Source organism: Plectropomus leopardus, chromosome 17, assembly GCF_026936395.1.
Source record: "Plectropomus leopardus strain MGB_pleo_1.0 chromosome 17, ASM2693639v1, whole genome shotgun sequence".
NCBI classification, from domain to species: domain Eukaryota; kingdom Metazoa; phylum Chordata; class Actinopteri; order Perciformes; family Serranidae; genus Plectropomus; species Plectropomus leopardus.
The window spans coordinates 22,722,457-22,734,710 of record NC_142192.1 but is presented as its reverse complement, the minus strand read 5'-3'; the positions used below and the strand labels follow the sequence as shown (position 1 = coordinate 22,734,710).

Here is a 12,254-nt window from a genome sequence, read left to right as displayed (position 1 = left end):
GGAGATTTACATCATCCATTTGTGTAGCGCTGCTCATTTTGTGAGGTCAGCTGGAGAACAGACTGGCTTGTGTGCCAATGGTGCTGTACTGTAGGAGCCATCTTTCATTGCATTTCATGTTTGTTACACAGTCACATGGTGTGCACCATTTTCTCAGTAGCGTCTGAATATATTTTTGCTTTGTGGAACATTTTGTGCTAATTTATTTTCACACCAAAAGTCATCTGTGCAATGTCTGTGCAGCCTGCTTGTAATAATTCAGAGCACTCATGTTAATGGCAATTTTGCATCTGAAAAATGTGACTCCAAAAAATGAGTCACTGCGGCCCATCATTATTCATGTTTTTTTCACGTCATGACCTGCAGATAGTTGTCGTCAGTGAGCAGAAGACAGATGGACTGAAAAATGGCCGGACATGTTCAGAGACTGACAGAAGAGAGAGCATGCGGAAAAAGGCAAGTGCAACACTTGCTTCATGTGCACATATGAATATAATAGTGTTGAAATGTTTGTACATTTACATTTTCTGTATAATCTACGATGTATACACATTTTAAAAAAAGCACAATTGTCTGTCTGCAGGCTTGTTTCATCATGACACACAAATTCTCCCTAAATCAATTAATAGTAAGACTATTAAGACTATTTGTATAGTACTTTACCTATACCTTTTCATACAAACAGACTGGAACACAAAGTGCTTCATACAGAAAAAACAGATAATTCAAAATTATTGGTAAAAATGAACAACTTGCTACCAAATTCAAAACCTTGAGAGTTGAAAAAGTTAACTATATGACGTCATTAAGTCTCAAGTGTGGAGCTGTTCCATAGACAGTGAGTTGACAGCGAACAATGATGTAATACAGTTAAACAGTAAGCTGAAACATGGGTATAATATGGGTTGCCCATATTTTTACAAAACAGGAAATAGCATGGCAAACAGTGCACTAAAATATGACATTATAGGCTAGAAATAGGCCATTGCACACTGAGGCCATTTTTTTCAGATGCGTTTTTTAAATCCGTCACCCGAAAGAAAATATTGCGCAGAGAAACCTTGCACACTGAGTCCGATGCATTTTATTGTTGTATTCGTTGTGAAAGTTTAGACAAAATGTAAAGACACATTTCCTCCCTTGTTTCTCTGGAGGTACCTCCCTCACCATCACCACTCTCCCTGTGCTTTGCATTTGGCACCACAGCTGTGTGAAGGGGCTGAGCTGCCCTTCCCTCTCTGTTTCCACGCTGTCTGTGTGCGATCCTCATCCTCTAGTACATCCTCCTCTTCATCATCACCCACCTGAATATTACTTATTACTTATAAAGAGGGCTGTCTGAGTTATGAGTGGGATACTGTGCGACTGGTCCTCATGTATCCAAATTTTCTTTTCTGATTCTCGGTAAATAAAGTCCTCCAGCTTTGAATGGATGCGACAAAAAGCAGAAAATCAAACCTGTTCCAAAAAACTTAATGACGGATGAAAGTGGTACAAGCAGACGTGAAGCAAACGTGACTGGCACAACGTGAGGTCATTTTTTTTTTTTTTTTTTGTTTTGTTTTAGATGTGCAGCAATTTCAGACAACAAAAAGGTGATTCAATGTGCAAAGGCCAGAGGGATAGAGGGGTGGATCTCTCCTTTATACTCTTTGTGTCCATGGCGGCGGGCATCTCAGGAAGTCACGTAGTAATTACAGCTCAGTACCTAGTGTTTATGTACATAAAAGAATGGAAAATAACAGTGCATACACAGGGTGTGTGGTCCATAGTATGTGATTTCAGACGCAGTAAGGCCTCCATTCATTGTCTCCACACAGCTGGGGATGCCATACTTGATGACGTCACAAGTTTAAGACTCACTCCTCTGGTTTGTGGCTTTGAGAGAAAGTGGCTCATGCTCACAGATATTGATATTAAACTTTGCTAGAACATAGAAATAACATATTGGCATTCTTGATTTTAGGTGGTGTTCCCCTTTAAGCTGAAAGTGGGTGTAACTGCAGATTAAACACGTACTGTATACCCACATAAACCCACATAAACCCACATAGACAGTTTGTCTGCAGCGATAAAGAAGCGCAGACTGTTGCATGTTTAATATTATCTATAAGGACACAGCCTTCCTCTCCTCATCAGCCGTCAACAAATCAAATCCAATCGCAATAATTAGTTTATGCAGATGCAGTTTCTCTCTTTCGCTCTCTGTTTTTCACACACACACACACACACACACAGAGAGAGAGAGTCCCAGTGCTAATAACATCCTAAAGCTGTCGATGACTAACTACCCCCCACCATCCAACACACACACACATACACACACACACACACACACACATGCACATAACTCCTCATTCTCATCTCAACCCCCCACCCGTCTCGACATGAAATCCAGTATCAATTAGCACCTTGCTGGCAGTAACAGCAAGGTCTTGTGCTGTGTCTTAATTGAAGACCGTTGCTATAGAAACAGCAGATGCTAATCCTCAAGACAGGCGAAGGAGAGAAGGTCTTTAAACTCCCAAAGAGAAGTGAAAGAACAGAAAGTGAAGACGCCATTTCTTTCCACAGGCACTAATGTCTTCTTAATGATTGCCAGCAGAACATGAAATTATTCTAATTATCAATATAAAACAGCAGCGAGGTCAAGTTCTGAATTGCTTTTTGTCTCCTGTTGTTAATATTTTTTTATTAAAGGAGGAAAAGAAATGAAATACAATGAAAAGAGAAGGTCTGATTACGTAACTATCTTCTTTTTTAATAGTTTGTACAGATTCATTTATCCCAGAATGGCTGTTCAGTTTTACAATCAATTTCCAGACCATACACAAACTCACAGACAGAAACAAGAAGGAATCATCAGCAGCAGCAGTAGTATGTCAGAGAGATCAGTACATGGGCAAAGACGTACACTGGCACCTCGTGTGGTCCCGTGCATACTGACTCACACTAGGGCCAAGCAGGAGCAATTAAAAATAAATAAATAAAATTCTCATGGTTCAATACATATGTTAGTAAACATAAATAGGATCTTCTAATGCACTGCACATTACTCAATACGTTCATAAAATGCATGCATGGACTTGCCAGCCATGTTAGCAAAAACAGACCATTATAAACCAACTATGTGGTTACAAAATAAATCATTTAAAAAGACTGCTGCCAACATTTAGCAGCCTGTTAGCAGAAGGAATAAAGGATTTAGATTTGTTTTCAGAAGTAGTGCTTTGTTTTTCATCATTATCATGGTACCACACCAAGATTTCTTCTCTTTTTCTCTTTGAGCACACAATATTATTAAGAGGGAAAAAAAGGCTGAGGAGAGCAGTGGATGTAAACGTAATTTCAGCTGTCCATGCATGAACACATTAACACTCCTGCTATCGGCATGCTGTCACCTAAAAATTGTACGACATTGTGAGGTGAAATTTTATCTGGAATAGTGGACAGACGCAGTGATTAGAGAGACTGTTATACAATCACAGGATTGGTTCATGATTAAATCTCTGGAGCCAGTCAATGTTTCTTAACCAGTGTCACTGCAACCTGTCACAAGTACGATACCAAAGTACCACCACTCACTATAACATCAGCTTCATGTCTGTGTACTGTTATGTGATATAATTTTATTTACATGCAGGTGTGGACACGATAAACCAAAACATAATTCCAGCAGTACTCCTGGAAACCATCACAAAGTCCATTTAGTAGCTTTGTGGAGCTTTCAGTCACATCACACAGTCCTCGTCAGCAGACTGAGTTTGTCATTGTGCATTACGAAACGTTCAAGAACTGCTGCTAAATTGACCCACCCACCAAATAAAAACATGCATGTAGCAGAGTACACTCGGGAGTGTACATAAACGTCACATCCTTTGGATTTTCACAGAAAATTCATCCTGAGTCCTTTACACATAGAAATCAGTGTATAGGCTGCTTAGATGCAACAGATTTTTAACTTACAGAACAACCTGTTCACCCATTTTCAATCAAAATTTGAATATATGCAAAATGTGACATACAGAACCTTAAAGTTGACTTTTTGTGACTGCGTCAGAGCAGCTCTGATTCAAACCCTGTGCCATTTTTGTGGTGTTGAATTCTCCTTTGTTAGGGCTGCAGCCCAATCGCAAGATGTTGCCCCTTCTTTACACTTTTTCTTTACATTTTTGTGGTTAATGCAACGTTTAGGCACTAAAACAACTTGATTATGGTTAGAAAAAACATCATGTTCTGGCTTAAATGGCCCAGTTTGGTTGCCATAAACACAGCTGGACATGTCCCAAACTCTCATTAAAAATTCATTGCTTTTGTCGCTGGAAACACGGTTGGAGATAACAGCTTTTGCTGCTCTCACACAGGGGTCCACTGCTGTCTGCTGCTTGGCAGACATCTGGCCAAGATATCATACCATCCACCATCCCCTCCTCCTCCTGGTGAGTCACTCAGTCCATATACATGTAATCTGATCACTTTAGAATATGATACCTATGAAACGTACATATGTAACTGTGATTTGTGTTAATGTCAAAAGTTTAGTCTGGCAACTAGGGTTTTGTATTCACAATATTCTTGTAAAAAAGTAAAATTTATAATATTAATACTCACACCAGTCTTAACAAAAACTGACTGCATTGTATTCAGCTGAACGTATCGCGTCGTTCTGTGTTTCTTACAAAACTGTTCTGGTTTCGAGTCCTTGCCGGAGAGCAAAACTTCAGCTCTGAAGATTATCTCCATCCATTGTATTCAGCTGTGGCACAGCATGTCCTTCAGCTCAAATGATACTCTTGTCTTCCAGAGCGTAACAGATCCAAAAGCAAGACTCTGAGATGCTTAAACCTCTCGCATGTCTGTTGTGTACAGCAGAATTTCTCTTGAATGTCAACAAATATTTAAAGCAATCAGAAACCACTCAGAGAGTCAGCACAGGGGGCAGGCATGATGAGGAGGGCTGTAGAGGTCCATATTAAATGGTCGGAAATAAGCACTTAGATATATCTATATACACACACACACTCTCTTTCATTCTTTTACTTTCCCTCCTGCTGTGACTCCTTTACATATGAATGACGACATATCAAACAAGGTGAATTTCAGCTGTGTCTGTGCGTCATAGCTAAATGCCAGCAGTCTCTTGAGAGTGGTTTTCTGGAGGGTATTACCACTTACCACTTACTTTCAGACCGTATGCAAACCCCAGGGGTTGACTGGACTGGGGGAAGCTAATGACTAGCTTTGGTACTAATGGAATGCAGACGGCTTTATTTATTGAACAGTATAAGACATTTCAAACGATAAAATCAGTTTCAGTGTGTTCACAAGTGGGTGAGTCAGTGGTGATATTAAAGCGGAGACATGGAAAACAGACGGTGCTTTGTGAAGAGCTAACTGCATTGCTCTCATATGTCCAGAATTAACTATGTTAAATATATTGCATTGCAATGTTGTAGTAACATGTATGAACCCAAGAGGGTGAAACCTACAGACTTCGGTGATTCTTTGGCCGAATTTCCTCTTGTGCTTTGAGCAGGTTGACATGTTTGTATTTCAAAGAAATCTCGAGAAAACTGTTTGGTGGATTGAATGGAAATTTGGTCATTTTGAGTCTTTCTGTAGTTCTTTTGCATCTCGTTGTGGTTATTTTGAGTGTCTTTGTCAATGTTTTGTGTCTCCTTGTTGTTGTTTTGAGTCTTTTTATTCGTTTTGTGTCTCCTTGTTGTTGTGTTGAGATTCGTTGTGGTTGTTTTGTGTCTCTTGGTTTGTTTTTAATCTTGTAGTTGTTTTGTCTCTCCTTGTGGTGGTTTTGCCTGTTTTATAGGTTTTGTGTGTCTTTGCTGTTCCTTTGCATTTCTTTGTGATCTTTTTGTGTCTCTGTAGTAATTTCAAATCCATTCTTAGTCAGACACTGTAGTCCCATGGCCTGTGCCCCATTGGCTTATTCAGTAATCCGTCCATAAACGATTGCTACAACAGCACTTACAGAGCAATCTGAGTTTCTGCTGCCAGGTTGGGACATTAGTTTTGTACCTTTACTGTTTTGAAAGAACTTATTGGCTGTTTTTGGACGCACTCCTCACATTGGAATGAGTGTGAGTCATTAATTCTCATTTCATTATTGCCAAGCTGTCTGTGAATCCAGTAAATAATGTTTGGTAATTGTTCCTCAGCCAACAGACCTTGTATGTACAGAACACAAAGAATCTGAACATCTTTATCAACCCTGATGATCACCATGGCAACAGTGGCAACATCAACACGGTTCATGAGGGCAATTAAGAATGAGGAGTTACAGCACCAGCACATTGTGAGAGTTAGATGAGCTGAATGCAGGTAAGAAACCAAGAAGCCTAAATATTTAAGATATCAGGGTTTACACTTAACTAAAATACCGTTTAATGCATTTCAGTTCTGTGCAATTGAATTGCCATTCATTCCATGCTTAAGGAATGAACTCCTAAGTAAAATCCTTCTAGGAAATGCATGATGGTTGAGTAAATTGGGACACCTGGCAAATTTTAACAGTTAAACTTACAATGTGTATTTTCTACTTTTTTTTAAATGAATACACAAAATAACTCAAAAGCAATACTTACGCATTGTTGAAAAGGCATCTTATAAGGAAAATTGTCTCATGAATGTTATGTTATATAAGTGGGCGCAGCATCATGTACACTTATTTGATCCCAAATTCTCAAAAAAAAAATGGCATAGCGTGCTGTTGTTCTTTCATTATGTCGTTATTTGAAAACACTTATTGAAATGGTGAATCGCTAACAGCAGGCCTATGCATTGTTATAGTTGGATTTTTTTTTTTTATTGCTTTGAAAGTCTTGTTCGATTGTTTTTTGGGTGTTTTTTCAAAGAGAAGGGCATGCTGAAACTTTTTAATATTTCTTTTTAAGCGTCTCAAGTTAACAATACTTTATTGTCTTAACAATATTTTAATACCCTGTTTAGTATGACCGAACTAGAGTGACTCTGTGCCAAAACAGTGCTATTACTTCAACAATATGTTAAAATCCTGAACAGAGGGTTCAGTTACATCCCCAAGGGTATATCAACATGCTTTTCCCTCCAATGAATTTCAGATGAGAGCGCTATTTCATGCAATTATTGAAAGTGCACTGGAAAAAGGAGGCAGATTATAAGCATTACATCCAAACGTAGATTTATGAAAGACTGCACCAGAAAAGGCTGTTGCAAGTTTAATGTGAGTTCACGGCAAATGTCACGCAGAATAATAATGCCAAAAAGCTGAAAGGATAATATGACAAAAGTATAATGAATGTCCTTGCAAGCAGAGGTTATGAAAATGAGTCGCTCGCACAGGAACATTGTACCACATCTTGTTGTCTGCATGACCTTACTTTGTCTTTGCTGAGGTTAGTGCTGTTGCCAGGATACTATTTCCTATGGCAACACTTGAGCCGGCGAGGTGAGCAGCTCTGAAAGGATCCAGATAACTGGCTGCTCTGTATCCAGTGGACCGGAAGTCTATACATGACCATAGAGAAATGCACAAACGGGCACACACACACACACACACACACACACACACACACACACACAAAAACAGCCCTCAAAGTTCAGTTTGCCTCATTGTGTTAGCTGATATTTTCTCCCAAATATTACAAAATGACTTCCAGTTCTGTTCAGCCATGATTAATTGTATCCTCAGAGGTAATTTCACATTAACCTTGTAATGTTCTCACTAAGAAAAAAGCATGGAATTTTTTTTATTGCATTTTCTTTTTATTTCATCTGGGTTTTAAATCCTTGAAAACCTAACCAAATTGGCTTGATAACTTTCAAAAACATGGGAAGGAGAAATGACCCAAGAATTAGCAAGAATTTAGTAAAAAAAAAAGAAAAAAAAAAGTACCAAACAAAATCCTGAAATTAGTTTTTAAATAAAAGAAAAGAAAAAAATGTAATACTATAACATCATTTAAAATATGTAATTATGATAATAATAAACATAGTTTTTTTTTCATAGCTTTTTTCTTTTTTCCCTGCATAAAACAATCTAAATTGCAAACCCTGTATAGTTATAGTGACAAATTATTTAAGTAAACCAACATATATCCATTTGTTACCATGAAATTAGTAATATTATAAGTACTTGTATTTTTTAATATATGAACTCTAGATATTTACCATTACAGTCAGAAAATCATACTGAAATAACTTTTTCATCAAACATATAATGGAATAACATTAGATATATGGCATTAATAACAGTTAATATTTCTGATTTTTATTTTAGATAAATTGTACCATAAGAGGCCAAATCTACCGTTTGATGGCACGTTTATTCGACCCTTATTGAATTTTAATTTTTTTGTATAAAGTTACATAAATCTGTTCAGTAAGACCTCTGAAATTATGATAACATGTCCAAAAAATATGCATTCTTTTGAAAATCCACCACACGGAGCCCTCATGTGTGGCGTTATTTTTTTGTCATTAACTTCCTGTAGGGGGCGTACTAAAAAGCCTTAAAGACTTAGTGACTATAGTGGGTTCTTTTAGCATAATAAATCTAAACTGAATGGTAGAGCAAGCTCATTTTGCTTGAGTTAAATGCCACACATTTTTCATTGTGATATAATGACTAAAAACAACGGAAATGGTCAAAGAGTATGTGAATAGTATCCTAATAGATGATATTTGCTGATTACTATTATTAACCTTTCTGAAAGATTTATTATCAAGTTATTTTGTTTTCTTTCAGTTGAGTTATATAAGGCAAAATCAGCTAACTCTCCAAATACTGGAGCCTTCTGTTATAATAATAATGATTATATATTCACTGTGTTGTGCAACTCAATTTCCATCCTCATTTGAAGCAAAGTGAGTGTGTCACTTCCCTTGCTGTCACCCAGTACAAGAGAAGATATTGTTATATATGACTGCTATATGAAGCTTATCTCATTCACTGCAGGACACAGCAGATATCTGTATGAGAGCACACTGCCCCCATTTGTTACAAGAGCGTTACTGCCTCTGATGCGCAGTCTCCTCTTAGCTGGGGTGGAGAAGTATAAAGTAATGCCCCAAAAAAGTATCTTTTAAAGAACTTCTCATTATTTGTGAGATATTTGTGGATCAACATCACTTTTGGATACTTTTCATAAGTATTTAAACCCTCAAACCCTTTCCCTTGGCAAGAAATGTCCAATAAACTGCCAGAAATTAGTAGATTTAGATTTTTTTTTTTTAAAGCTAAGGAATAATGTCTGGAAACAATATTTCTAATTATCAGAAATATACATTTTACATAATTATTATAATTTCAAAGCACTTTTTTCAGGTCATTTCCTTTTTTCCCTTTTTGTTATTTGTTGTTTTGTTTTTGTTTGTTTTGGCTAATTTTCAGGTAAGTTTCTTGTGCTTTTTTTCTTTTGTTTTGTTGGGGGTTTTTTTTTATCTAATTTCTTGCTAATTTTTGGGTCATTTTTCCATAAGTTGTTCATTGTGCTCTTCCCATGTTCTTGAAAGAAATCAAGCTAATATGTCCAGGTTTCAAAGGGTTAAATACCCTCAAAAAAAATTCCAATATCCCACCATTTGTGGAAGCCAGAAACTGTGAAATATGGTTATTTATGGTTGAGTGAGGGTCATGCATTTTTCCCCAGGCTAAAATGAATGTAGCTCTAGGGAGGGTTATGATTTTTTTTTAAGTCACACAGCAGCCAAACTCTAATCTGATAAATAGAGAACAATCCCTAAGTGTTCCAATCTAACCCTGAAAAGCAGGTAACCTTGTTTATTTCAGAAAATACGGCTCATATTTGCTCCCATTGACCTTGTTGCACTGTCTCCAAGTTGTGCACAAGCTTTTATACCTTCCTCATCTTTGCCCCCCCTCCATTCATGAACCAAGGCTGTTGCATTACAGAACACAGCAGCTGAACGAGAATGCATGCTTTTCACAGGCGCTTCCGGATCATAATTGCTGAACTTAAACAATCTGACGGCATGAAGCACGTCATCACAGCCGCACCACTCCCACACTCTTTCATTGACCATCAACTCTGCTGGATTCAGGCGCTGAGGGGGGACAGGGGGGTGTCAGGGACGGTGAGCTCATACGGCACTGTGCTGCCGGTCTGAGCATTGTCTGATAGGGAGGACTCTTCATCAGGGAAACTCTATTATGACTCATCTGTACTGAACACCCACTGCTTCTCTTTGAAGCTTCCCTCTGTGCTGTGGAGTGTGTCTCATCCAGCACTTGAGATATGAGCACAGGGTGTCATCCTCTAGAGTAACAAGCCCACAACACAAGGATGTCATATTGCTGCACAGGTCCGTAGACAAAACATGATCATGAAATTATTTAGATATGCTTGTGCAGCTTTTTAGGAGGGATCAGGAGGGGAAATCTGTGTGTTTTCTATGGTTGCAAAACTGTTATCCTCAGTATCGCTGCATTAGACAAGGTTACAAATCAGTGAGATGTTATGGAGTGTGCTTGTTTTCCCACTGTTTGTATAGTGCCCCACTTATCTGTCTTGGACTTGAGCCTTGGCCTGCAAGTTTCTTAACCCTTTGAAGCCTGGAGCGACATCCCTTTCCTGTTGTTGCTTACAGCTGCCTTTTTCAAGAGTTTCAACCTTTGAACCCTGAGAAAATTTGTGTGATTTCTTTCAAAAACATGAAAACAAGGCAATGAGAGACTTGGTAAGAAATGTTCTACAAACTGCAAGAAATTAGTATATTTGGGTTTTTTTTTAAGGGAAAATGTCTAGGGAAAATAGTTTTTTAAAAAAACCAAAAAAAAACCCCAATATTTATAATAATCACAATTTAATGTACAAAATTATGTTACGGAATAAATATACATTTCAAGCACCTACCAGATAATTTCCTTGATTGAAATTAACTGATTAAAATGTTGTTTGCAGGTCAGATTTCTTCCACAAAACAATTTGTTGGCAGGTTGTTGTTTGTTTTTTGTTTTTTTTACATGTTTACAAATGCTGCTCCATGACCTAAATCATTGACTTACTTTTAGGTTGCAAACACTATTTTATGAGTTGTGTTGATGTAATAATGTTGATAATTACGCTAACTTAATATTTTGTGCAATTTAAATGCAAATGTCTACATTACTTGATTTAAAACAAAATTCAAGTTGTCTTAATAAAATTGGCTGGATAATTTAACTTTTTCCCCCCTTGAGTTCAGGATTTCAAGTCCACTCCCCTGACCACTGAACATGCCTGGAAAAAATTTAGACAGTTGAGACTCAGAGACCTGTAGGCCATACAACTATGACACAAATGATATTTGAATTCATCAAAACTAAAATAAAATCAATTTAAAAAATGTGTGCTTATGTAATAAATTATTAAGTTAGCGCTACTTAAAAATACCTTTGCTTGTAGAAGAAAAGCTAATTTCCCTAACTGAATATAGTGTGTTAGCTGAATTCATTAGAAGTTCTCTTAATTCAAAAAAGATTTATGCAAACTGTTGCGTACAGCGGAGGATTAGGGCCACATTAAGGGGAAAAAAATTAATTATTTACGAGATTAAAGTCATTAGTTACGAGAAAAAACTAATTATTAACGAGAAAAAGTCATTATTAATGAGAAAAAAGTCATTATTAACGAGAGAAAAGTCATTATTAACGAGATTAAACTCATTATTAACGCGAATAAAGTAATTATTTATTAGAATAAAGTCATAATATTCAAACCTGCTGCTTTTGGAGACCATTGTCAAAATGAGGGCTACGGAGGATTTGTTTCTTGAGACACAACGAAACCCCTCTGAATAGCCCGTATATGCATCCAACGATAACCCTGCAGTTGACCAGTTCAGCCATTTCCCCCTCCAGAAAAGCAGCAACATCCTCCAAGTCCGACTGGTTCTTTCGCCGGAAAAGATGCAGTTTCTTGCATATTCTTTTTAAAGTCCTGATACGTATGATAATGTGATGCTGATGTGCCAAAAGATTAAGTATCTCCTTGTTTGTGAAACCTATCCTAAAATACAACTAAACCAAATCCTCCGTAGCCTTCATGTTAACAAGTGTCTCCAAAAGCAGCAGGTTTGAATATTATGACTTTATTCTCACAAATAATGACTTTTTTCTCGTTAATAATGAGTTTGATCTCGTTAATAATGACTTTTTTTTCGTTAATAATGAGTTTGATCTCGTTAATAATGACTTTTTTCTCGTTAATAATGAGTTTAATCTCGTAAATAATTACTTTTTTCTCATTAATAATGCCTTT

At 37.2% G+C, this 12,254-nt stretch overlaps 1 long non-coding RNA gene across 2 annotated transcripts; it reads left to right on the top strand.

The window, feature by feature from the left end:
• The first annotated feature begins 4,358 nt into the window (after positions 1–4,358).
• LOC121957428 (uncharacterized) lies at positions 4,359–11,160 on the top strand. Of its 2 annotated transcripts, none has more exons than XR_015779479.1 (3): positions 4,359–4,439; positions 6,174–6,336; positions 10,507–11,160. It is a non-coding gene; the product is annotated as an uncharacterized LOC121957428 (long non-coding RNA). The 2 variants fall into 2 exon arrangements; XR_006106774.2 differs by lacking the exon at positions 10,507–11,160 and adding an exon at positions 9,945–10,495.
• Positions 11,161–12,254: the final 1,094 nt, after the last annotated feature.